Consider the following 24,709-nt stretch of genomic DNA (forward strand, 5'->3'; position numbering starts at 1 on the left):
TCTGTTTTGGATATCTCAGCCATTTCAAAACCAATTTTCATCAAATAAACATTGAATTCCTCATGGAATTACATGCTCTTTCATGTTTCATTAGAGGTTTCTCATTATCTCACCAAAAATGTAAGAAACCTGAAATTATAACTCAACCAAAACTATATGACCCCTTTAACAACTATAACCAAATATTTCAATTAATAGAAGCCTCATCACTGCATGACATGCTGCTGCAGTGGCATAGTCATTTACACAAATCAGTATGGGACAATAGTCAGCCTTAACTGATCTGAAACTTGGAACTGCAACTGGCAATCTGTTCAATTGTGCTTTGTCTAAGTAAACATTCAAGTCGACTGTATGAAGGAGTCTTTTAGTCTATGTAGCTGAATAATAAAATACTTCGGCAAATTGCCCTAAATCGATGTAGATAAGCACTGATTTAATAAGTGTTTCAGTAAAAGCCATGACAAAAATCGTGGGCCTACATACTCGGGTTGGATTGGAACAAACGACCTGATCACCGGACAAGACTAGACCACCGAGATTCTACGCGCGCCATTTGCCCAATAATACCGATGTACTGAGTTTATCACCGATAAACTTAGTTTACCACCTGAAAACTTTGTTTATCAGTCGATAAACTATTAAAGTTTATCGAGCGAAAAACTAAGTTTATCACGATAAGTTTAGTTTTTCACTTGATAAACTTAGTTTTTCTTTTAATAAACAGAATTTATCTATAAACTTAGCTTATCGATCGCTCGATAAACACAGATTCTCTCGAAAAACTTAGTTTATCGACTGATAAACTGAGTTTTTCGGCGATAAACTAAGTTTTTCGGATTATTGGGCAAATGCCGCGCCATAAGCTTCCGCCAGACAGCAAGTGATGGCGCCCATCCTTATATATAGCATGTAGCGGGTACTGCTTATTTACAAGTATTCAAGAGTCATGGGCATGCATACTCATGCTGGATTCGAACCAACGATCTCCTAATCACCGGAATGGCGTCTCACCAACAAGGTTAATGTACTATATACCATATGAAAGGTAATTCAATTGGCTATCACCCCGGTAGGTCAATAAAAAGGGAAATTTTACGCATGAGTGACCACCTTTGTTTTTCTCTCCAAGGCACAAAACTAAAAATTGCAAAAGCGAACAAGTTGTCATTCATGCGTAAGTGCTCTTCCATGTAACATTAAGAACAAACGACAAAATTAATTTAACACAACATAAAAACATGAATTAGGTTGCAAAAATAAATCTTTTGTCTCTATAGTATCTTTGAAGCCCAAAAGATCAATAAAGGCAAAAATAATAGAGGAAAATGACAAATCTGTCAAATCGAAAGTCAAATGAAATGAAAGAAGAAGAAAGAGGAAAGCAATGATAACAAAAATGGTTGGAATTTGAATTGATTGCTCAAATTAGGAAAATTATGAATAATATTTGGTTCTTTGATTTGTCTCATAAACTCTTGAATTACTAAATCAAAGAAAGAAATAAAAATATTCTGTTCATTTAATCATCATTGTGCCCTTACTCCCTATGTCATTTGAAGTTTGAGTTGACAGAAAATGTTTACTTTCCCCCTCTAGTGTCCCACTTTGATTTTGTTTCAGGTTATATAGAGAAAAAGAGTCAGAAAACCTATTTTTGGTATTTAATTCATGTTCTTATTGTGTTAAACTGTGACTGGTCTTTTGTTATCATTGTTATCTGGAAGGGCATTTGCAAATAAAAGAGAGCATGTCAATTTTTGCAATTTTTACTTTTGTGCCTTGGGGGACAAAAAGAATATGTTCACTCATGCACGAAATATCCCTTTATATTGACCTACTAGGTCGATAGCCAATTAAATTACCTTTAATATGACATATAATATATTGATTTTCATTAAAATCTTCTATGAAAAAAATGTGAACTCGAAAAAGTGTTTACTTTCTTTCTTTTTTTGCTGAGTGTATAACGGGATGTCTTCCTGTATGCCTCACAACTGACAATTGCTGCATAAGTACAGAACAAGTCCAATGCAAAGAAGAATAGAAAACAGTAACTTATCTTTTCAAGAGGCTCAGAGTGCAAAGCGGTAGATTAAGCGTTCCTGCTCTTAGTCTCATCGGGAGACCATGAGAATGAGAAAGATCTGACATGCAGGTGCGTCTCCAAGATGAAACGCTCATCAACTGGCTATACTTCTTCGTGACCATGTTTCTATTGCCTCCTAAAAAGCTCAACTGATGTAAAATACATACACACACAGTCCACACACACGCACACACATGCACACACACACATACACACACACACATCAAGAATCTTTTTTTTCATTCTCCACTAGTGACAGTATGCAAGTAATTTTAGTCATCGCAAATGTTTGTTACAGAGGTGAACTCAAACGGTCAACCATTGTCCGTGCGAGGTTCCAACACTATGTTAAATTCTAACATGATTATGTTCTGTGATGCTAGGTAATGATAATGATCGTGATGATCATAATAATATAGCAATAATGATAATGACAATAATAATAATGATAAAGATAACAATATATAAATGTGTATACACATATATGTGTGTTGATATATATATATATATATATATATATATATATATATGCAAGTACATAATCACCATTACCATTACCACATATTACATCACGTAATCTTGCAAGAGAAGTCAACGTGAAAACAGCGAGAAAAGCAGAAAAGAGATGAAGTGAGATTCGAGAGGTGATACAACTCTGCCTTCACTCCTCGAATCACTGTTACAAAATGGTAAGGGTACACAGAAACTACACCTCACTGTGTGGTGTCTATCCTACCCGCTTACATGTCTAGTCTTAACGGACCTGTTTGGTTTTATATCTTTAAGCACACGAAAGCATACATACAAATAAACGGATATACACACATTGGGAGAAAGACAACTAGTAATGAATGTGAGATGAAGTTGAAATCAGAAGCGAGACACAACATATGGAAATTGAAGAAAGTGCTGTTGTTGTTTGGAAGTTTTTTCCTTTTTCCATACATTCTTAGCGATCACAGTATATCATTAAATTTGTCCTCCACTAATGAAATTATCATATTCAGAAATGTCAGGGGAAAATCCGTTGATTCCGCGGTTGCTTGCTATCAAACATATTTGTTGCTTCCTACAAGAAACTGTAGTTAAAACAAATACTTATGTGGTACCTGTAGATACCTTTATATACCCATCTTTAGCGTTGGAGTTGAATGTATGTAAACGCAAAGAAAGAAAGAAAGAAAGAAAGAAAGAAAGAAAGAAAGAAAGAAAGAAAGAAAGAAAGAAAGAAAGGAACCAATAGAGAAACGAGCAGGTTGTTCACTGATACGGTAATGGGCTAAAGATATTACATATTATGGATTGGGGATTTAGAGGGTAGATGTAGGTCTACATCATACGAGGAATGGGGGAGGTAGTACTCAGTAGTAATAAAAAAGCATGTTAGCGATGAGGAAAGTGCTTAATGAGACCGGAACAATTGCAGGTGCCTAAAACAGAAACAATTTTGACATTACTTACAATAACAATACAATAAGAACACTAAATTCGAAGGCCCATAGAGCTATAGGCAAGGGATTAAGCATTCACCTCTCGCTCACCTCTTCTCCAGGAGCCAACCAGGGGCGGTATTACATCACTATGAATTGATCCGGCTGCTGAGATTGTTTATCAACATCACCCAATCGTTTCGTGATCCATGTAACACCATCGAGCCACTGATAGACGATGCGATGAGTGCCTTGTAAAACAATCTACGTCTCCAGCCGTTTCTAAAGGGTCAGCAAGTCCTCATTAATTTATCAACCGACATGTGTGCAGTTGTACGCAAATTAATACATACGCGGCATCAGGGCCTTGTAACCTGAAAGGTCGTAATGAATATTGATTAAAGAGATATCGGCAAATCTGCAAAGACGACACGACATTGTCACAACTAATACGTAGCTTGACGTTGGACTTGTCGGCATTTGAATCTACGTCAAGCAAACTTTCGAGGATGAGAATGTCATATGTGAGGATAAGAATGTAACACCAGACTTCGGAAGATTATGCGAACTTGTAGGGATAGAGCAGAAAGCTTTTGCGTTACACGATAGAGTGGCGTTCTATGTTCTCTTCCATAATCTGGTCTACAAATTGCAACACATGAAATGACGCAACACTATTTTGTACTACGTTTCCGGAGCTTATTCACGGCTTGACTAAAGAGTATTGTTTGCGGAGTAGTCTCTAACGCTCCTTCAATAACATGTGAGCAATAGCTTGTTGAGTCAAACCGCATCGCGCAGATGGCGGTTGTTTCTATTCATCTCATTCACCTTCTAGAATGAAATGTGTTGCTAAGACCCCCTGAAGTACAATTCTCTCGGATGGATGGAAGTTAATAGAATGACAGAAAAGTGGTCAACGACAACGGATCTCGGGGTCAAAGAGGTTTTCATCGAGGAACGATTAAGGCGATTGGGCACGGTCGAGCGCTCGTCAGCACCTAACTCGTGTTGGGTTGCAACCTACTTTTGGGAGGAGGCCCAGCCAAGCGACATTGTATCTCCACAATAAGATGCAGTTCTCTTCTCATGCTGGTCCTGAGCGGCCTTTGCTTCACTGACGACAAAAAATCTCGCCACCACTGTGACATCTAAATCTGGCACTGACGTCTGTTTTCTCCTGTCATTTACACAAGAAGAACTTGAGGCGCTCAATTGTAGAAGTTGTAGGAGAAGAGATTTTGTAGCCTGAACAGAATTTTACTCTTTATGCCAACAATTATGACCGGTTGGTCCAAGATAAAGTAGAGATCAAGGCTGTTTTAGGCTGCTAAACTTTCATCGAAGCACAGTCGGTGGACTTCGGTTGTGCATTAAGTGCACAAAACAGTGACCACCATTAACACTTTTCTTGAAAGACACATTTCACATAAAGTGAAATCTATAAAATAGAATGGTAGAATTTGTTTACATAAACGAGGTCGCTAAACTGAGAAAGTGATGGACAGGTAGCAAACGTATAATGCGCATGCCAGTACATGATGTTATGTACTGGTGATGATGATGTTAACAGTAATGATGTTAAAGTCTAACACAAGCCTCCAACTGACCTCCAACTGACCTCCAACTCGTGATGATGATGTTAAAAGTGATGATGTTAAAGTCTAACACAAGCCTCCAACTGACCTGCGCACAACTCCTTACTTTCAACATGAAATCAACAGGAAAATACCTTTCGTCTCATTTGTGCGTGCGTGTGTGCGTGCGTGCGTGTGTGTGTGTGTGTGTGGTATGTGTTTCAGTAACCCTGATTTGGTGAATATTTATCAACCATAAACGTGATTTTTTTTTTCGTGCACATGAAGAGATGGAAGTTGATGACGTAACTATGAATAAAAAGAACATAAGCGATTTTCTATTCTCTCTTTTTTCCTCAGAAGACCGCAGCACCTACACGAATAAAAACGAAAAAAAAAAAATCTTATTGGTCTGGAGTGAATCGCAACATAGGGGTACCTCTCATGACAGCCCTGTGTTTGTTGACCCTAAAAGAGTGATGGCGTCCAGCCTGCCCCGAGTTAACTCTGAGGTATGTAAATACTGTGTACTAGCTTCAGACTGACGTCAGGATTAAGGTATGATTACAAACCAGAGACGATAGCCTCCCACCATCTGTGCTTTATTGGTCCAGAGCTGACAGAAGGTTCAGGAGAAAACGTGTATCTGCTGATTCGAACTTCCTTGATGTCGTGCCTTAACCTCTACGGATTATATAGCACCAAAATGAATCATATTTCTTGAAAAAATGTATGTATGGTACGTTGGAAAGTACATGATGATGATTAATTCATGTGTTTTTCACTACACTAGTGTTGATATCACGATGTGCTTTTGAAACGTTTAATTGGTCGTATAGTGTGTGTAATACGTAGATGGGTAGAAAAGCCGATAATGGAACTGCAGTTGTGTTTACACCATCAACCACATAGTGAATGAATTGACATTGTGTCAACACTATGAAACCACATTACCACACTCTTTTTTTTTTAGACATATCTTCGTCAATAAATTGCACATTTACCTCTTAAAGGAGGATGGTATGTTGCCAAATTGCATACGTTTAAATATTATGTACAAAACAATGTTTAAATAAATATTTTTCAAAGCTGCTTGTCAGTGTCATACATCCTTCTTGCCTGAAAGAGCGAAATGGCCACATGCTGAATTTGATAATATAGAAGTATAAATAATAGCAATGAATCAGCCCTGATATAGTAGTCACGGATGATGACAGATGACAATTTTACATCATGCAGTTGAAACTTGGGGTGAAGATAGCTTGATCAAAAGAAGTGCCTGACATAACCTGATGTCCCAGTGGAAAACATATTATAATCTATTGTTTTCAGGGTACTGATATTATAGGATGTTTGTTGCAATTTACCAGTCTCGTAGACATATTTTCAATGGGTTTATACTTGTGTTGGTACAGCCTTACCTTGAGTTTGAACTGATGTGCCATGGACTATCCGGGTAATCATGTGTACAGTCACTATTGAATCACCAGATGACATTTTTGTCAGTTGGTACCGCGCTACAATGGCTGATTAATCGCAGGCTATTAGTAAATTTAGGGCGGCGACAACCGTCATGGCACACTCGGGTTACGGCATCAACAACAACAAAAATAAAAGCTTCTTGACTGTACACACCTTACCCGGGCAAATGTGTGCTGTTGGGGCTTTTTTTTCCCATTGTCTCACTGCAGTTCTTTAAAAAGATAATACAATTTAGATGATACAGACAGACTTCCTTCGTAATCACACGTTGACTTCTTTTAATTTGTTTAATCAAAGTTAAAGTCATACAGGGGTAATGCCGAATGCAGTGTTGTGAAGAAGTGTAAAAGGGAAAAGGGAGAAGGAGGATGAGAAAAACAAAAGGATCAAGGAAGAGGAAATAGAACGGGAAAGAAAAGTATACTCTGCTCTCAAATACGGTGAAGCTTTTTTTTCTGTTTAGTCTACATTTACACTACTTAAAGTGTGGTATGTTATGTTGAGAAAGCAGCTAGTCTTGCAGGAGTTTATGAAAAAATGGGGGGCACAAGTCATGCAATAGGTCGAAAGGGGTACAATCGAATACGTCACTCCACAAAATAGGAAGAATATGCTTAAAATGCAAGAGAATAAAGTAGAGGGGTGAAGGTTGAGGTTTTAATTTTCTTCAGTTTGTCTCCCTCTAACAAACAAAATTTGTAAGATCGCAACTGCTGATATGTAATTTAACAAACATGTCGGAAAAAAGGAACCACGGGATTCGAACCTGTCATCTTCTGTTTTCCGGGCAGCGACACGACCACCAGGCTGTCTCTAGTTGACGGCAGTGACACAATGAACTTGGAACAAATACCCAAGCTCCGAACTTCCTACATTGTTATGTTAAGTAATACAAGGCGGACAAGGCATTTAAAAAATGCAAGAGAATATCAAGCAGAGGGGTGAAGATTGAGGTTTGAATTTTCTTCAGTTTGTCTCCCTCAAACAAATTAAATTTGTAAGATTTCATTTGCTCGTAGAGGGAGACAAACTGAAGAAAATTCAAACCTCATGAATATGCTTGTTGGTATAGACATACCCAGACCACCTCCCAAGATGCCTCGACCACCAGGAAATAGACGGGCATTTTTTTTTTTTTTACTGAAATGAACTCTCCTCATCAATACTGTAAAATCAAGAATCATCCTTGCATGTATAGCATCCGTTCAATGATGAGAGAGAAAAAAATCAAGAAATATACTTCTTCCAATTATAGCAAGACATGTGTATATAGGACGATCACGTATCACAATCACGTAATCAAACCAAAGGAAATGAGCATAAAGTTGCGATTGTGAGTAAAATGACAATTTCGGAATGCGATTTCCTGAAGTCTGTAGCAATAAATGCATGTACCTATGCAAAAATAAATGACTAGGGCCTGCGTAGAAAAGACTTGGGCGTAAGTGATTAAAGGATGAACAATGGATGATAGCACATGAAGTGTGTGCAAACGCATTGTAACCTCGCATCCCAAGAGCTAAGTATCTCACAGTACATCTATGAATTAATCAAGATGAATTCCACTATTGGAAAAGAATGGAGGATGTCTTCAAATGAGGTGTATTTCATAGTATTGGCTGTCAGTGCACAAGACGAAGATACAGCGCAAAAGACGTCGAAGCCATGTAATTAAGTAGTCCATAGGGCGCACTACAGAATGTCTTACAGTCATTCAATCATAACTCGCTTCATAAATCCGATTTTGCCTAATTCTGACTTGGTGAATCTTCATTGAGCTATTGCTCTTTAGTCATTAATATCTTGTCAGGGGTGAATGCTCATTCGATTTGAAAATTTCCCTAGAGTCCTCATCATGTTAATCAACCCATTTTTGTTACCATTTTGTGTGATTTTGGTTGTGCTTTTTTTTTAATGTCATTTTTTTAAAAGGATCATAGACATGTTCTCCTAATGAGTTTATGGTGATCAATATGACTTCTGGATGACTTCGAGTGCGGTAGGGCTCAAGTGCGTCTCCTCCACCATCTTGACGGTTCTCAGTAGAGGGACTTCCCAAGAATGAATTTGTCGCGTCACATTTTCCGACACGAATACTTCATGACAAACTCGACTGCTTGACTTTGTCTGCCAGGTCCCAGAAGATGTGGTAATGGGACACTCTGCATGAGTACGTGGGATTATGCCTCCAACTATCCATCATTTGACATTCAGAAAAAAAGTAATCGGCAGTATCAAAGTGTATCACACTCATATGTACTCCTGCCAACTGGTCTATTTCTTCTTCTTTTTTTTGTTAGAAAAATGCATTGCAGCAATCACTTCCCTATATCTCATCTTCTTATTCAAAAATGGCGAAAACACCGCAGTAATATTGTTTATGCAACAAATTATTCCTTCCAACAGAAGCGGATCAAGGACTTTCCTGGTTAATGCTTCATAGCTTTGTCTCGACATCCTCTTTACATATCACAGCTGATGTTGGGTCCCTACTGATAATGATGATAATCATAAGAGCAATAATAATGATGACGATTCTTCCCTTAAATCTACGACCTTAAGCTGTATTCAAAGACGAGAGGCAATACGACACGCTAGTTCAAACTGTTCGTCTGGCAAAGACATCGGAATGGACTTCGGCATCAACAAGTGCGCCACCCTGGTTATGAAGAGAGGGAGACAAGTGAAGAGTGAAGGAATGTCACTTCCTGATGGAAAAAAAAGTTTGGACGAATGAGAGAATACCTCGGTGTGTTGGAATCTGAAGACGTGTGGAATGATGCCATCAAAAAATCTGTGGCAAAGGAGTATACTTCTAACAAGTGTAAAGAGTACTGAAATCACATCTAAAATGGCGGCCACGTGATCACAGCTCTTAACACCTAGGCGGTAGCAGTCTTGAGATACACAAGAGGAATGGTGGAATGGACGAAGGTGGAACTGGCTGCTATGGATCGACAGAAATAAAAATGCTTTTGATTTACAAAACCCACCAAATGAGCGCTGATGTCGACAGGTTGTACCTGCCAAGGAAAGAAGGAGGCCGAGGGCTCGTGCGCGCATCAGATTGCGTGGAGATGAAGCAAAGCAGTCTCAACGATTATATGAGCAGCAGTGAGGAAAAACTCCTTCAAGCCGTGCAGTTGGAATTTGGAAAAGCTAGTGCTTTTGATCCACTTACTCTCAAAACCCAGAAACGAGCAGAAAGATCCACAAAATGGAGAGAAAAGTAGTTGCACGGGCAGTTCTGCAGAAAGACGGAGAACATCAATAGAAATGACACATGGTTATGGCTGAGGAAATGAGAACTGAAGATGGAGAAGGAAGGACTGATCATCGCTGCCCAAGAGCAAGCACTGTCAACGAATACTCTAAAAGCTAAGGTACAAAAAAAAAAAATGTGGATGCCACATGCAGCATAGGCATTTGCCGAGAAAGAGACCAGACAGTGCAACATATCTTATGTGGCTGTAGTAAAAAGAGTACAAATGACATCATGACAGCTAGCACAATTAAGTCGTTCGCTGGGAGCTTTGCAGAAAACATGAAATACCATGTGAGAGCAAATGGCATACGCACGAACCACAGAAAGTTTCCGAAAATGACCAAGTTAAAATCCTGTGGGATTTCGACGTCCTATCTGACAATGTCATGCAGGATAGGCGTCCGGATATCATCGTCGTAGAAAAGGCTCGACAAATGTGCATGATCGTCGATTTCGCTCTACAAGGAGACAGCAGAATAGACGAGAAGAAAAAGGAAACAATTGAAAAGTACCAGCAAGGGCGGCGAGTTCGCTCAATCGGTAGCGCGTCTGCCTCCAGATCCAAAGGACCCAGTTTCGATCCCCGAATCTCAATGAGTAATATTGTGTGAAAAACAATCTGTCCCTTGGATAGGAAAATGGAGGTCCCTAGTGTGAGAGAGTCATTTATTCATCGCAAAGGGCAGGGTATTTAACCCAGTGAAGTGGTGCCACCTCACATCCAACTGGACCCCATGGAAGACCAGCTAGTGTCGCTGAATATGGGCTAACCAGCCATTTATTCATTTTTATTTTTTTGGTAATTGTTTGATAATCTTCTCAGATGGAAAGTGAAACACATACACACATACACACACACACACACACCAGGACCTGACCACAGAGCTTCACCGCTTGTGGAATATGAGAACGAAGGTGGTCCCTATTGCAATCGGAGCACTTGGAACAACGTAAGAGCAGCTACGACGCTACTTTTAGACGATGTGGGTGTGCCTGATCGAGTGCAAATGCTCCAAAAAGCAGCATTGTTGAGGACGGCGAGAATCCTCCGACAAGCACTTGAAGTCTGCGGTTCCTGGATGGAACTTGACGTGATATTGATCTCCAAGAGGCATCTTGTGAAGATAGACATAATGAGTAAAATAAAGATAATGATATGAAACAATTATAAAGCATCTTGTGATGATAGAGATAATGATAATAACAATAACAATAGCGCTCATGACCAAAATGTTTCTACTTGCTTCACAATCAACAAGAGAAACAAAAATATAAATCAAATATGAGTTCAAATAATCCATTAATTACACAGTCATCGATATTACTCTTCAAATAAGTGGGTCTTGATCTTCTTTTTGAATGTGGCAATGGAGGTAGAGTACTGAATATGAGTAGGGAGGTTGTCCCAGAGAAAGCGGCACAAACGGAAAAAGCGCAATCACCTAATAATCACCTAATAACATTTTTTTTTTTTCTGGCATATAGAACTTGATTCTACGAGATTTCATACCAAATATAAGAAGATAGATTGTTAAATTGCTTGTATAAACGCGTTCAACGTAGGCAGTTTGAAAGCCAACTAGCAAAACCTGATTAAATTTCATTTTTCAATTTTAATGCATCGAAAGGGCAAAATTTATTTAATTTATGTAAATTTATGTACATTTTTTTGAAATATCTTATTATTGTTGTCAGTGTTTAATAGCGGCCACGACATAACATTCTTTACTGATATATTTTCCCTGAAGATCAATGTGAGCGCAAACAAAGGTCATGTTTCCTCCCTTTGAAATGGTCATCCCCAGTAACATATCAGTTTCATTCATTCATCCATTTCAGTCATTTATTGAACGAAATGAAAGTTTGCGTGAAGTTCGGCCACAGATTGCTTGGCCAAGCAATGATACAGGTCAGTAGTATATGTTCAAGTTATTACTCTGATAAAGAAACAAAATTTAAAGCAGCAACGAACTTAATACATATACACCTCAATCTCTCTTCAGTTCCCAATATCGCAATTAATTAGGTTACATTTTCCTTCCCAAAAAAAAATGTAAAGGTCATCAACAGGCATTCAGACCTGAATAGTCTATACTCTTAATGATAACAATAGTTTTTGCAATGTTGAGCGTAATAATTGTCATTCTTTTAATCTTTATATCACATGTGAACGGCATTTCATTTGATAGGCCAGTAGCACATAATTCTAAATTATTAATCAATTCAGTTCGATTTATTACATTCGTGTCCTCTTGTTTGATACATCTCTTTTGAGATTATGGATTCATTAACTCTGTGCATTCTGTTGTGAATGAATTTTCCCGCGCCATGACGCTGCTACGAAACCAAAGCATATGGAAAATAAGCAAATGATTCATTGAAACGATACATATGAATGTAAGTATAATATGCTTGCGTAATAATATAACCTATCATACGCATAAGAAATTCCATTTTCCGTGATTAAGCATAGCGCGGGCAAGCACGCATGACGAACGAAATGACGTCATTTGCGAAAATTTGTAGAAATAAGCAGATAATGGATACGTGCGGGGGAGGGAGAAACTTTGTTGGTACGAGATGGTCAGTCGAATTATGAAAAAAAAAAACAGATGGGAAATTCAAAATTAAGGCAGGATGACTGAATCTAAACATCCTGGTCCATATAAAAGATTATGTTGCACTTCCTCACAGAATGTTCGTTTATAGGATCTTGTTCAGTGTTCGCTTTTAGGAGATCGAAATGCACATAGAGTATGAACGGAGTTAAAGAAAGCACAGAAAACAGTTGTATCTTTGGCCTCCACGTTAGTATTCTGTGTAATTACGTCACATTCACAATGATCAAAAGTACAGAGAAGTGCACAAATATAGGCACTAGATGAGTCTCAAAGTGAGCCTTTTTAAAAAATCAGTTCCTCAGTGTATCACAACAGTGTATAATATAGCAATATATTGCTATATTGGAAAGAGAGACTTGATTTGAATACTGATTTTGATTGGAATACTATTTTGAAACAAAAATTTCGAAAACTAAGGAACAACAAAGTTAAGCAATGCTACTTCAAGACATTGCATTGTGTTTTACCTTATAGATATAAACTTTTCAAATGGAAAATTGTAAGTGACAATTTGTGTACATTTTGCTCTGAAACAGAAACCTTTAGTCATGTTCTCCTGGAGTGTCCCAAAGTGTATATGTTTTGGAAAGAGATCACTGATTTTATTCAGTTCGCTTTTAAATAAACAATTTTATTAAACGAGAAATTATTGATTATTGGAGTGAAATCTAAGAGTCCAAATTAACGAATATAAATAAAATATTGATATATGCTCAGTATGCAATTTATAAACAATATATGATGCATTTATTTCAAGGACATTCATATAATAGTTTGAAAATATGGATTAGTTTTAGAAATGAAATACTGTTAGACAATGCTTCTGAGATTGTATCAAACATGATGAAATCATTTACTTAGTAACCAATGAAGAATCTGTATTTTTTTTTTTAGTATGTGCCCATTCAATTGTTTCAAAAAAGAAATCGCTCGATGAACAGTTTTGGAAATGGATGAATAAAGTACCTCTGTAGAGGAAAAAAACAGTGTATGATATGACAAAGTTTGATCGGTAGATATAGGAAAATCACTTCTTACTTCACTCTGCAAATCATAACTAGGTCTAAGGGATGACTGTGTCATCAAAGTAATGCCACACATTAAACGTATGGAATAGGATTGATGCTAGATTATGACAGTAATGCACTGTAATCGTAAAGCTCTAAATGGTTGCCTCATCCATGGCCGGCGCCACGTTTTCAAAAGTGGGGGGTGGTGGGCACTTCCCCATTATACGTATTGACCTACGGTAAATGTCCTTTCATTGTTAGATTGTCTGACAAGTCACAAAATATTCATGTAAAGCTTCACAGTCTTGATTGATTTGATTTGATTTGATTTGATTTGATTTGATTTGATTTGATTTGATTTGATTTGATCTCAAATCTATCCCTAATTAGGCTGTTAAAAGGAAATTTTCCCCAAACAATGTGGATTCAGTGAATACAAGAATAGCAGAGGAACACATCACTGAAGTTTGATGAACATTGGACAATCCGTTATGGATTTTAAAAACTTGATCAAGTCCATGTGCAGTCATTGCTGCTAAGAAGGCTACAAAAAGCTGTGATTTTACAGTGTAGTAGAACGATATAAAGAAACTTTAACCATTTAAGCTTTTGAACGACTGTCCGATTTTCCTCAAAAGTCGCCGATGTGGTTTATACTAAATATTTCACAAGTATATTTTGGAGCAATTTCCCCAATGAACCAATGAATAAACAAAGTCTATTAGTTGTTGCTATCAAGGACACTAAGGTGTGACTTCTTTCTAATAGAATCCCATGAGGAGGTGGTAATATCTAAATCACATCGAGCAGCATAGCTTGAATCTTTCATTACCATTGGCAACTTGTTTATGATAAATATCGCTGTAATTTTGAAAAGGGTTAAAACAGTGATCATCAAGGAGGAGTAGATGTCCAGTGGCCTCTGATGGCAAAAGCGAACAATAAGTGCGATAAGACACCAAATCAGTAAAATTACTGGTGGTACATGACAGGGTAATGTATTATAGATTTTGATGATAACGTAGGCTTGGAATATGAAACACTGACGTTGTATAAGTTTATGATTTCTTCCATTCAGCCTAATCAAAAAAACCAAAACCTCTGTCAAAAGCCCGGTCTCTGTAGTAATTGCAATATCAACGTGCAGAGGTCATTACGCGAAACACTGCCAAAGCGGCCATCAACGAAGCTGCCTTTTGAAACTCATCCGTATTTCGCAAACTTCCGTCTTCATAGTAATCATCACACTTTGCTTCCAGAATTTGGCAGAAAAACAAACAAACAAACAAGCTAACTAACAAGAATGCAAACACACAACCAATCAGCAGATCTCTGTTCGAACAAGTCATGCATAATACATTTCTCACTGACGGCCGATGGGCACACTAGCAATTCCGTTGGTCAAGGTGACTGACTGCATTCCTCAGTGCTGAATTAATCAGTAGGAATGGTTCGCGGGTCACACTTTCCACAGGCTGAAGAATGAAAATCTCATTCGCAGATCTAAACAAACAAACAAACAACCCCCCCCCCCTCCAAAAAAAAAATTAAAAAAAGAGAGAAGAAAAAAGCCGATGGTGGCTTTCTTTGTTTACGATTGCTAATACAAACGTAGTGCTAACAACAGAGTGAAGGCATTTAGAAAGGCCACTCACTTCAGGCAATGTGACTTTTGGTCTAATCACCACTTCGTCTAATGCCTACTTAAGCTAAATATCACTTCGTCCAATGACAAAATAGTTTAATTTCCACCTGGTCTCGAATTTTATAAATACATTTCCATTTCTCCATTCAAGCAGAACATAGTCATTTTATTTTACTAATGTTTGGATGTTTTGTGATGTTTCATTTACGTCAATCACATTGCGTTTTGATTATATAATGTATTTTGTAAAGTTTGACCAACATGAACTATCAAAGTCCTTCCCTGTAGACAATAAGAGTTACCCACCCAAGTGAGGGATCTCGGCTTCCAGAACCATGCAGGCCATCGAAAATCGTATAATGGCAAGGTCATGTTTATTACAACTGATTGACAAATAATTGTCCTTCATTGACGTAAATAAGCACTGAATTTGATCAGTGTTTTAGAAGTAGCCATGGTGAAAGAAATCATGGGCATACTTATTTACGTCGATGGAGGAAAATTTGTAATCAGTTCTAATAGAAAAAACTCGCCTGAAAAATGTAATGAACTAAAAAAAACAACAACAGGAAAGTGTAATGTTTGTTTGTGTGTGTCATAACTATTGTTATGACACCTCTTCATCTAGCTTCGTCTGGAAGGAAAAAGTTCGGTAAACGCACATAACAGTTGTAATAATGTACCATGCAATGTGTATCGTGTAGAACATAATTTGGGATAACAATTATAAGAATGAGTAAGGTAGACATACCAAAATTACCTCTATCTGCGCTAATCTGTGCTAATTTGCGATAAATGCAGAGTTACAGAAGTGGGAAGACTAGTGCATTAGGGGACTTATTTTGTTTGTTCTCACATCACCGTCTTGACAGCCATTATTATAATTATTTGGCATAGTTTTTGCAGGAAGTTATTATAGCATCTACAACACACACAACGCCTCCGATTTGAAAATACATTAATAACCAATACTTATATAGCGCGTTTTCTAAACAGACACAAAACGCTTCAACAATTTTAACAAAATACAAGAAATCAACAATATTTACCAAACAAAACAAACAGAGAAAGTACAAAACAAAACAAACAAATAAACGATGACTTTACTCTTGTCAGATCACTAGCAGTGGAATCAAGTAAGAGCTATAAAGAGGTCCTACTTTTGGAACAAATAAGTTTTCAACAGTTTTTTAGATTGATCTGTGTTAACTGCTGATTGGATATTTGTGGGGAGACTGTTCCAGGATTGAGGTGCTGCAATATTGAAGGCGCGACGTCCGGCTGTTGTTCGGGTTCTTGGGATAGTTAGCACAGTACGTGTGGTGGACCTGAGGTTATAAGTTTACTGACGGATGTGGAGGAGCTCAGAAAGATACACTGGTACTTCATTATGGAGGGCTTTGTATACAAGTGTAGCAGTCTTAAATCAAATTCTCTTAGAGATAGAAAGCCAATGCAGATCATTCATGAGGGGTGTCACATGGGTAACCTTGGGCATATTGTACACTAATTTAGCAGCATGATTTTGGAGAAGCTGTAAACATTGGATATTTTGTGATGTAGTGGCAAATAATAAACTATTACAGTAATCTAGTCTTCAGAGTACAAGTGCTCTCACTGCGTCATGTGCAGAAGACTCATCAAGGTATTTTCTAATGCGACCCAGGTTCCTCAAATGATATCTGATATTGCACGACATATTGGTGACAAGGAGCCAAGTTGGTATAGGGTCAAGATGGCAAGTCTTGTTCGAGGAATTGGTGACGACCTCCTTCACTTCATCCAGCGTTAAAGGATGAAACTATGGCAGACTCGTATCAGGTGAACGCAAGCCTGACATATCAGATTGTTCAGACGATATATTCAGGTCATCAATGTAATTCCGAATGTGTTTGATTTTGTTTGAGAAGAACATTGCAAAAGATCTAGCCAGCTGTTCAGAACAGTCAACATCATTCAGTGAATTTTTCTTTCAGTATCTCCAATACAATAAATAGTGGATTATGCTCAGTAACGGTAAGTATAACAATGTATGTATTTTCTTAGGTTGATCGCGCTTCCCCATAGGGGGATTCTTTAGTCGTGTTTCTAATTACCGATCTATCGAATGTCGCGATTTGACGTATCAATTAGTATACACTCTGATACAGATCTACACGCCTGCGGTCTATGCAGCTGTGGCATTCCAAGATGAGGTAACATCGTAACATTTATGATTGTAAAAAAATATCAACTTTATTTCTCAAGGCAGCTGGATGATAATTTGGACATTATCACAAAACACAAAAATCTTCCAGTGCTGCTATTTTCTACACATCAATTCATTGTATAAGAATTTGATACATGTCAGTACAGCGACAAGATGTCAATCTACTAGAACAAATTTGTGAGGACTTTCCAACTAGGATTACAATACAATGTTCTATAATACTACCACTTCTTACATGTATGGTATAAGAGCACATTGGTCTCATTCTAGGTTCTCCTAAAACAAAATGTTCTTCATTGATGTGGCTTTGTGATACTGCGTACAGTGTGGACTTTTCAAACAGCAACAAAATAAACAACAATTACCTATGATGTTTGTTTGTAGGCCTAATACTTTTGATAAAAACGACAAAGGACCATATTCAATTGCTATGCAGTATTTCACATTCATGCTATCACATGGTGCTCATATATGAGTTTTATAGTGAATCATTACCATTATGAATACACTTAGAGTTTGTTCTATTGTTTGTGCACATCCGCAACCTCTACTTATTAATTTTATTGTTTAGGTACAAATTATTTTCTTCCAATGGTGAATTTTCCTATCCTTTCAAATATTTTGGAAAAATAAAACGGGAAGTAGGCGGTCTTGCCAAATTATTTACTTAGAAATGAAGAGGGATTTTTGTCACCACGAGCATGGCATTGCTTGCTGAAAGGTCTGAGTCGAACAAGCATAGATCATTCCATGAAAAAAAAAATGGTTTCAGAATCAAATCCGAAAATCTGTTTCATTCACTACTCACGAAGAGCGACAATAGAATTCCAACTCGGAATGCTATTTATGAGTGGTGTTTCCTGGCGAGCGCTGCCTTTGCTATACCAACGGATGATATGGGACAGTAATGTGATGGTGACAGCTCACTGAGCTAAGGACACCCTCCCCCCCCCCCCCCCCCCTCAAAAAAGAAAATGAAAAGGGACCAAATGTGCAGATGGTACGAAGAAGGTTTTAGAGTGCAAATACAGCAATTCATTTCAAGGACCACCATATCACGCAAAAAACTGGTAACCCGTATGATTTGCCATGAGGCTTGACTAAGGTTCATGACATCCGTCGACTGCTCGTCAAGAAACGGAAACTTCTGTAAAAGCTGTTATTTTCGTGTTCAGATATTTTCGTGAATGAGGAGGTCACAGACATTTTCGTGAGATTTTCCCAGCACTCCTGAGCAGCGAGCTTCGCCGTGATAATTACGAACTAAATGCTTGAAATCCGTATCATTCCTAACATTGTGAGTAGTCTTTTAGGTGAGTGAGAAGTTGGACTGAAAAGATTCCTGCTGGAAAGAATCCAGTGTCCCACAATGTGAAACACAATGTGAAACACAATGTGAAGCACATTGTGAACACACACAGTGTGAAATCTCTTCACATTGTTAAATGCTAGCGTTTTAACATTGTGAATCATCAATTCACAGTGTGAAACAGAACATTACTAAGTGAGCACTCGGTGAAAAACCACACAATAATGTGAAATCATCTTCACAGTATTAAATTCGAGCGTTTTTACGTAGCCGACAATGTGGACACACTGTGGCCACACTGTGACCACACTGTGGGACGTGAGAGTTTAGGCCCACATGTGACCCCCTTTCTATTGAGACTTCCAAAAATACTTCTCAGGTGACAATCCCTATCTTCGAAAAGTAACATAATATGTCTACATCATTAAAACTAAATTCCAGACATCTGGGATATTTACGTTCGTAAAACTATCAATGCAACCTGAGTGGATGAGACATCGTACGCGTTCATTTTATCGTTCTTTAACGTATTACCGTAAACTATAAGCAAGGCGTCCAAGTGTTACTTTGTTTCTCACTTAAATTGAACAATTCTTTTGCTTGGGAAAATACACAATATGAAAATACATGTATCAAACAGAAAAACCCACTCTCCGTCAAAAGTGAAGTTGGCTTGTCTGCCGCATATCCTCGGGTCAACTCAAGGAATCTAGGTCATCGATATGGTTACATTTTGGGCCTTCTCGCGAGAAAGCTTTGTCTGGGAGTACCATTAGCACGCACAAGCAAAGTGGAAGTTATAGACATCTTATAACATCCTGTTTATCGTATCATAGAGAGGTCATTAACGTATCAGCTTGAACAGATTTATTTCAATGAGTAAATCTATTAGGTATGGCTGCTCCAGCTTTTGAAGATATTTCTCAAAATGTTATATTAGAATATAAGGTGCTGAAAGCCCAAGCTCTCTTACGATGGAATACTGTACAATAAAAATCATGCAGAAACAGGATGTGTTTTTTTTTTTCACAATAAAAGTAATGCTACATGGCTTTTACTGAAAAAAAAAATCAAAACAACTTTTCACCAGTCTGCGTTGAGTTAGAATGTTCGTTCTTTAAGTAAATTTACAGGAATGTTTATAAGACGCAGTATTCTGGACAACTTTTCTGATGAGAATATTGTCTTTAATTGTCTACCTGATGATGTATAGTGTTTCATATTCTTTGATGTCTTTTGCATGTAAAATTCTACCATAAAAGGAAAAAATCTTTCCTTAAAACTAGGCTTGCAAAGGCCCAGCTAGTTATTCAATTGTGGCAAATTAATATTTTTGGTCAACGCTCTCTTTACACTGAATTGTCAATTTGTGACCTTACGATAAATTTCGCGCGTTTCAACGGCACTTGCCAATTTCATTTTGCGTGGGGTTCCGACCTACGACCAAGTATTCCATGACCTTAATCCAATAACTGTTTGCCATGTAAGTCGGACTTGATAAGTACCTTTTTTTAATCTAACTTAACCCATCATAAAGAATCGTCGTCAACTTTGTGGTAGAATTCAATCCACATATTATGCCCGATGTTACACAAGGCTTCATTGTAATCGAATTCCATCTAGCACTGACGCTTTTAACATCTTTGCTTTGTAAGCGGCGACGACCGCGCTATTCCGCCAATTTCTATGGTGAGGGGGATAGGGACTAAACATTAGTTTGGAAAGGAGAGCTCCTGAATGTACACTGTTTGAGTTACATTGGCATCCTCTAGTTTATCACTTTTTTCTGCAACCCATGTCTGATATCTTGTCTATCACTTACGTCCAACTAACCATGTTGTTATCTGTAAATATAGAATGTCACGTGTATTTACTTGTCAGTCTCTCAATTTTCTACCAAGTCTACTATTCGGTTTCTATTTATCAACCTCAAGTCTTCTTGGGTTTTTGTCTAGCCAGCATGAATCCTATTGGTAATCGTTATTTAAGATGATCTTAGTCGATCCTGGTGAATAATAATGATAATAATATTAATATATATTAATGATAATGATGATAATAATAGTAGTAGTAGTAGCAGTAATAATGATAATAATAATAATAATAATAATAATAATAATAATAATAATAATAATAATAATAAAGGTAACCTTGACACCGGTTTTCGATCAGATTTCTCTCGCTTCATCTTCTTAATAACCAAGTTTGATGTCAAGGAAGACAATCGACATGACTGGCCCTCATCAATAGGCTATACCCTGACCGAAACACATGATTCAAACTTTCTCCTACATGAGCACCATTTTTTTTTTCTCGTGGCCGCTTGGCGAGCACAGCCCCACCTTCAATGTGATATTACGTTATATCGTATTCAAACTTGTTGTCACAACAAAAGCACGGAATTTAGCTATCGAATATATTCTGATCAATGTGCTTTTTTGATTTGAATTGCCTTAGACCACAAGAACACGTTGCTCTCTGTGATCAATAACTTTCTGCTTCAGCATTTCCATTGGTATGAAGGAATGTCTCGATGCGACATAAAGCAACCTCGTTTATGGCGAAATATTGCTTGATTCACAGCGCTTTACATTAGGAATACAAAATAATAGTTCTGGATAGGAACGAGTCAACGTACCTTAATGGGGCAGGCCTTGCAAGGATGCAAGTCTTACCAGCTGATATGAAAATAATCATGTGAACGGTAAATTACATAACCATGTATGCAAAAGAAAGTAATAACGTATTCCATCAGTTAAAAAAGGGAAAAAATGTCATTTATTTTTCTCTAACGTCATGGGAACACGCTCTCTCACACACACACACACACAGACTCACACACACACACACACACACACACACACACACACACACACACAAACCTGTTTGTTGTTTTGTTTCTTAAAAATGTGCTTCCCGGGCAGGATGGACCTTTTTCATGCCACTGTAGGTTTAGTTGTTTGTGTGTGTGTTTGTGTGCATTGTGTGTATGTGCGTGCGTGTGTGTGTGTGTGTTTACACAACTCGTATGAATCTACAAAATATGATAGCAGTAAATAGTATTTGCAGTTTTTATATACGTATATTAAAGATGTACAGTTATAGTTATGCATTTATTTATTTTGTTTTGTAGAGGGAGTCAAATAATCTATGCCTATTGAATAAGCAGAGACTCGCGAGGAGTACATGTAGTGAAATTAGTATCTTCGTGTATAGCACTGTCTTAGTCGTGATTTGTGACAAAATTACTATACCTGGGCCCTGTTTTATGAAGAGTTAAAATTGATTATATAGTTGATTTCAACTGTAAGTCTATGGCAGCCTGTGTAATAAGGACATTTAAAATCGATTTTATCTTTTGATAAAACGGAGCCCCGAGCGTATAAGATATAGAAAGTCCTCCTGTAATATTGAAGATTGATCATGCCAGTACCAACGCTCAGAAAAATGGTAGAAGAATAGAAGCGAAAATGTGCTGAAAACAGCGTAGTGATTGTATAGTGGCAAGAAGACGAGTACCAGGTGTCGTTTAAGAAGTTACGGCAGAGGTTGTTGAAATAGTAATAGAAATGGCGGTAGTAGTAGCAGTAGTAGAAATAATATCAGAACGAACATCATGTCAAGTGTTCTTGCAAGTTGAGTGGAAGTACGTCAGTATATGTGGTACTAATACATGTAGTAGTAACCGTAGTCGTAGTCAGATCTTTCTTTGCAAGATATCTTATCATGAGTCGTAATCATTGAGTAATCCTTGGAGTCCTAGTAGGCCTAATAGCTGCAGTAAAAATGTCAAAGACGTTATTGTTCTTGTTATCTTTGAAGCAGTTGGAGTTGGACCCAGATGGGTTAAAGGGTGAATAGGCCTACAGAATAATTGAAATTCCCGCTGATACACGACTATCAACCTTCTTACACATTTTCCTTCGAAGTGTGAGTCCTCGCTTGTAAAGTATAAATTGTCTTACCAATGCATTCGTTTAACATTGGAACGCCACAGGACAACCCGAGCTGATCGACTTTAATAGTGCTTCGAACGTCAAATATCGAAATCGATCGCTGTTGAGTTTTTTTTTTTTTTTTTTTTTTTTTAATCGCTTAACTAGAGACCCGTCAACACCATACCGACCTCACCATTGGGACTGAGTCGGCACCGATCCATTCACTTTAGACATAATATTGATATGTAATTGCTCGGGCATGTATCATATGTATCGTCCGCGGAACTTTGGAATTATCGGACTTACCTCTTGTAAAGTCCACTTTTCAACAATGATGTCCAGCACACGACGTAAGCAATATGTTTTGGAAGATTCCAGGGTAGATGGTGACGAGGGACCTATTCAGCTGCAATGGGGCGAAAAGAAAGCCGCGGACCGCGTTGTGTTCTCATGCCGAGCACTTCATGAAACATATACAGAAGTAGGGTCAACGCATCATTCGCATACCAGCTGCGATATCTTTGAAGGCTCTGCGCTAAGGACGAAATCGCATAGCATTTCGAGCGTTCCCCCTCGGACGAGCCCCTGGAGCGTTTATGCCTTGAGAGCGACCTCCAGCCGTCCGCTGTTCAGTAGCAGTCCAGGCTGTGTTCGACATCCGTCAAAACCGCATCTCGCTGTCTTCCTCGCTCAGGAAATTGTATACTACTGCGGTTTTCAGCGTGTCAATGGAAAAAATAGCCGGCAATACACCGAATGAAGTTCTATTGTGCGGGTGAAGACTGTAATCTTAGACTGAAATCCTGTTGAATATCTCTAAGGTCTGAGATCAGTCTTGGAGAAAGTGAAAAACACTGAACTCTATAGGCCAGCCTACTTGGTCAACATATATAACTCCTTTGGCAACAGCGTTTTTAAGACAGTGGATAAGTACAACTTGGTTACTGGTGATGGCTCTTCTTTAATTTGTAAACACGACATTATCAGTAATCCTACTCTGCTAAGATCAGTAGATTTCTAAATCTAATTTTCAAACAACGATATTCTACTCCCAGCATTGTATTAACAATGGCACTTTCACTATACACCTCTTGTTCTGTTACTTGTAGCCAAACGCATAGGGCACGGTTGATCGTACAACCCAATAATCGATCTTAAAGAACGCCGACTATGTAAGGAGATTTTGATCTTCTGTCAAAACATACATTAGTAGACGTCACTGTGTAAATGACTGTTTGATCCCTCATTGCCAAGTGGCACGCTAGTTATCCCTTCAGGAAATCATGCAAGATATTCCATTAATCTATTCAAGAGATGCCTTTTACGTGTATGTCAAAAATTGGATATTTGAATGGGCAGTTTCGAGATGGCTTCAAGTTCCCAGCTTGATGGCTGGTTTAGTCAGATATTTGTTTGTTTATTTTGAAGACTTGTTGAACATTCCTGTGAAACGTTATGTGAATTGTCCTTTATGTGAATTGTCCTTTATAGGACATGCTTGGGAACAGATATTGTACTCGGGCAAAATTACAGGGAAACCGTTTGAGCAGCCAGATGACTGCGTGTTGTCATTCTGGGACTAGAAAGTAAATCGAATTTTACAAAGTCAAGGATAGATATTGGTTGTTTTCTTCGTATGGTGTTGGAGAGATAGAGTTGAACAATATTCATCATGTAGGAAAACGACTTATTTTCGAGAGTACAGATTTTGGCAAAGAACGTTGACCTCTGTATTCGTGAACTTCCTCTGTCCCCCTCAAGGAGAACGGGTGACTGATATTCACTTTCAAACTGCCCAATGGAGAAAACATGATGTTTTAGGAGAAAAGGCCAATTTTGTGGACAATCATCGATAATCATAGGGATGGAATACAAACCACAAAACATACTGAAAAGATTCAGTATATTTGATTTAATTTGTTGTTTCTGTGTTTTCGAATGTTTCATGGATCATAAAGTGCTATTCTTCTTTGTCTCCATGTTTCACATTCTCAAAAATATTTGTGTCTATCCCTCCAACTCCACTCATAGCCCTCTTATGCCGTTTGTTATCCACCATATGTCATACCGTCTTCGTTTCAAAATATCATGCGTCGTTTCCGTATACAGACTGTGTGGTGTCGCAAGTATCCCT

General features: G+C 38.0%; 1 protein-coding gene across 1 annotated transcript in view; it reads right to left on the minus strand.

Annotated features, from left to right (window-relative positions):
- LOC139716224 (prokineticin receptor 2-like) overlaps positions 1-23,120 on the minus strand; it is a 134,029-nt gene extending 110,909 nt beyond the window's left edge. Inside the window, exon 1 of the mRNA XM_071627788.1 lies at positions 22,882-23,120. The gene's annotated coding sequence lies outside the window, so the exon portion shown is untranslated. The remainder of the gene's footprint in view (positions 1-22,881) is intronic.
- Between the last annotated feature and the right edge of the window lie 1,589 nt (positions 23,121-24,709).

Source organism: Diadema antillarum, unplaced genomic scaffold (assembly GCF_040938485.1).
Source record: "Diadema antillarum isolate AM-2024a unplaced genomic scaffold, OU_Dant_1.0 scf00000063, whole genome shotgun sequence".
NCBI classification, from domain to species: Eukaryota; Metazoa; Echinodermata; class Echinoidea; order Diadematoida; family Diadematidae; genus Diadema; species Diadema antillarum.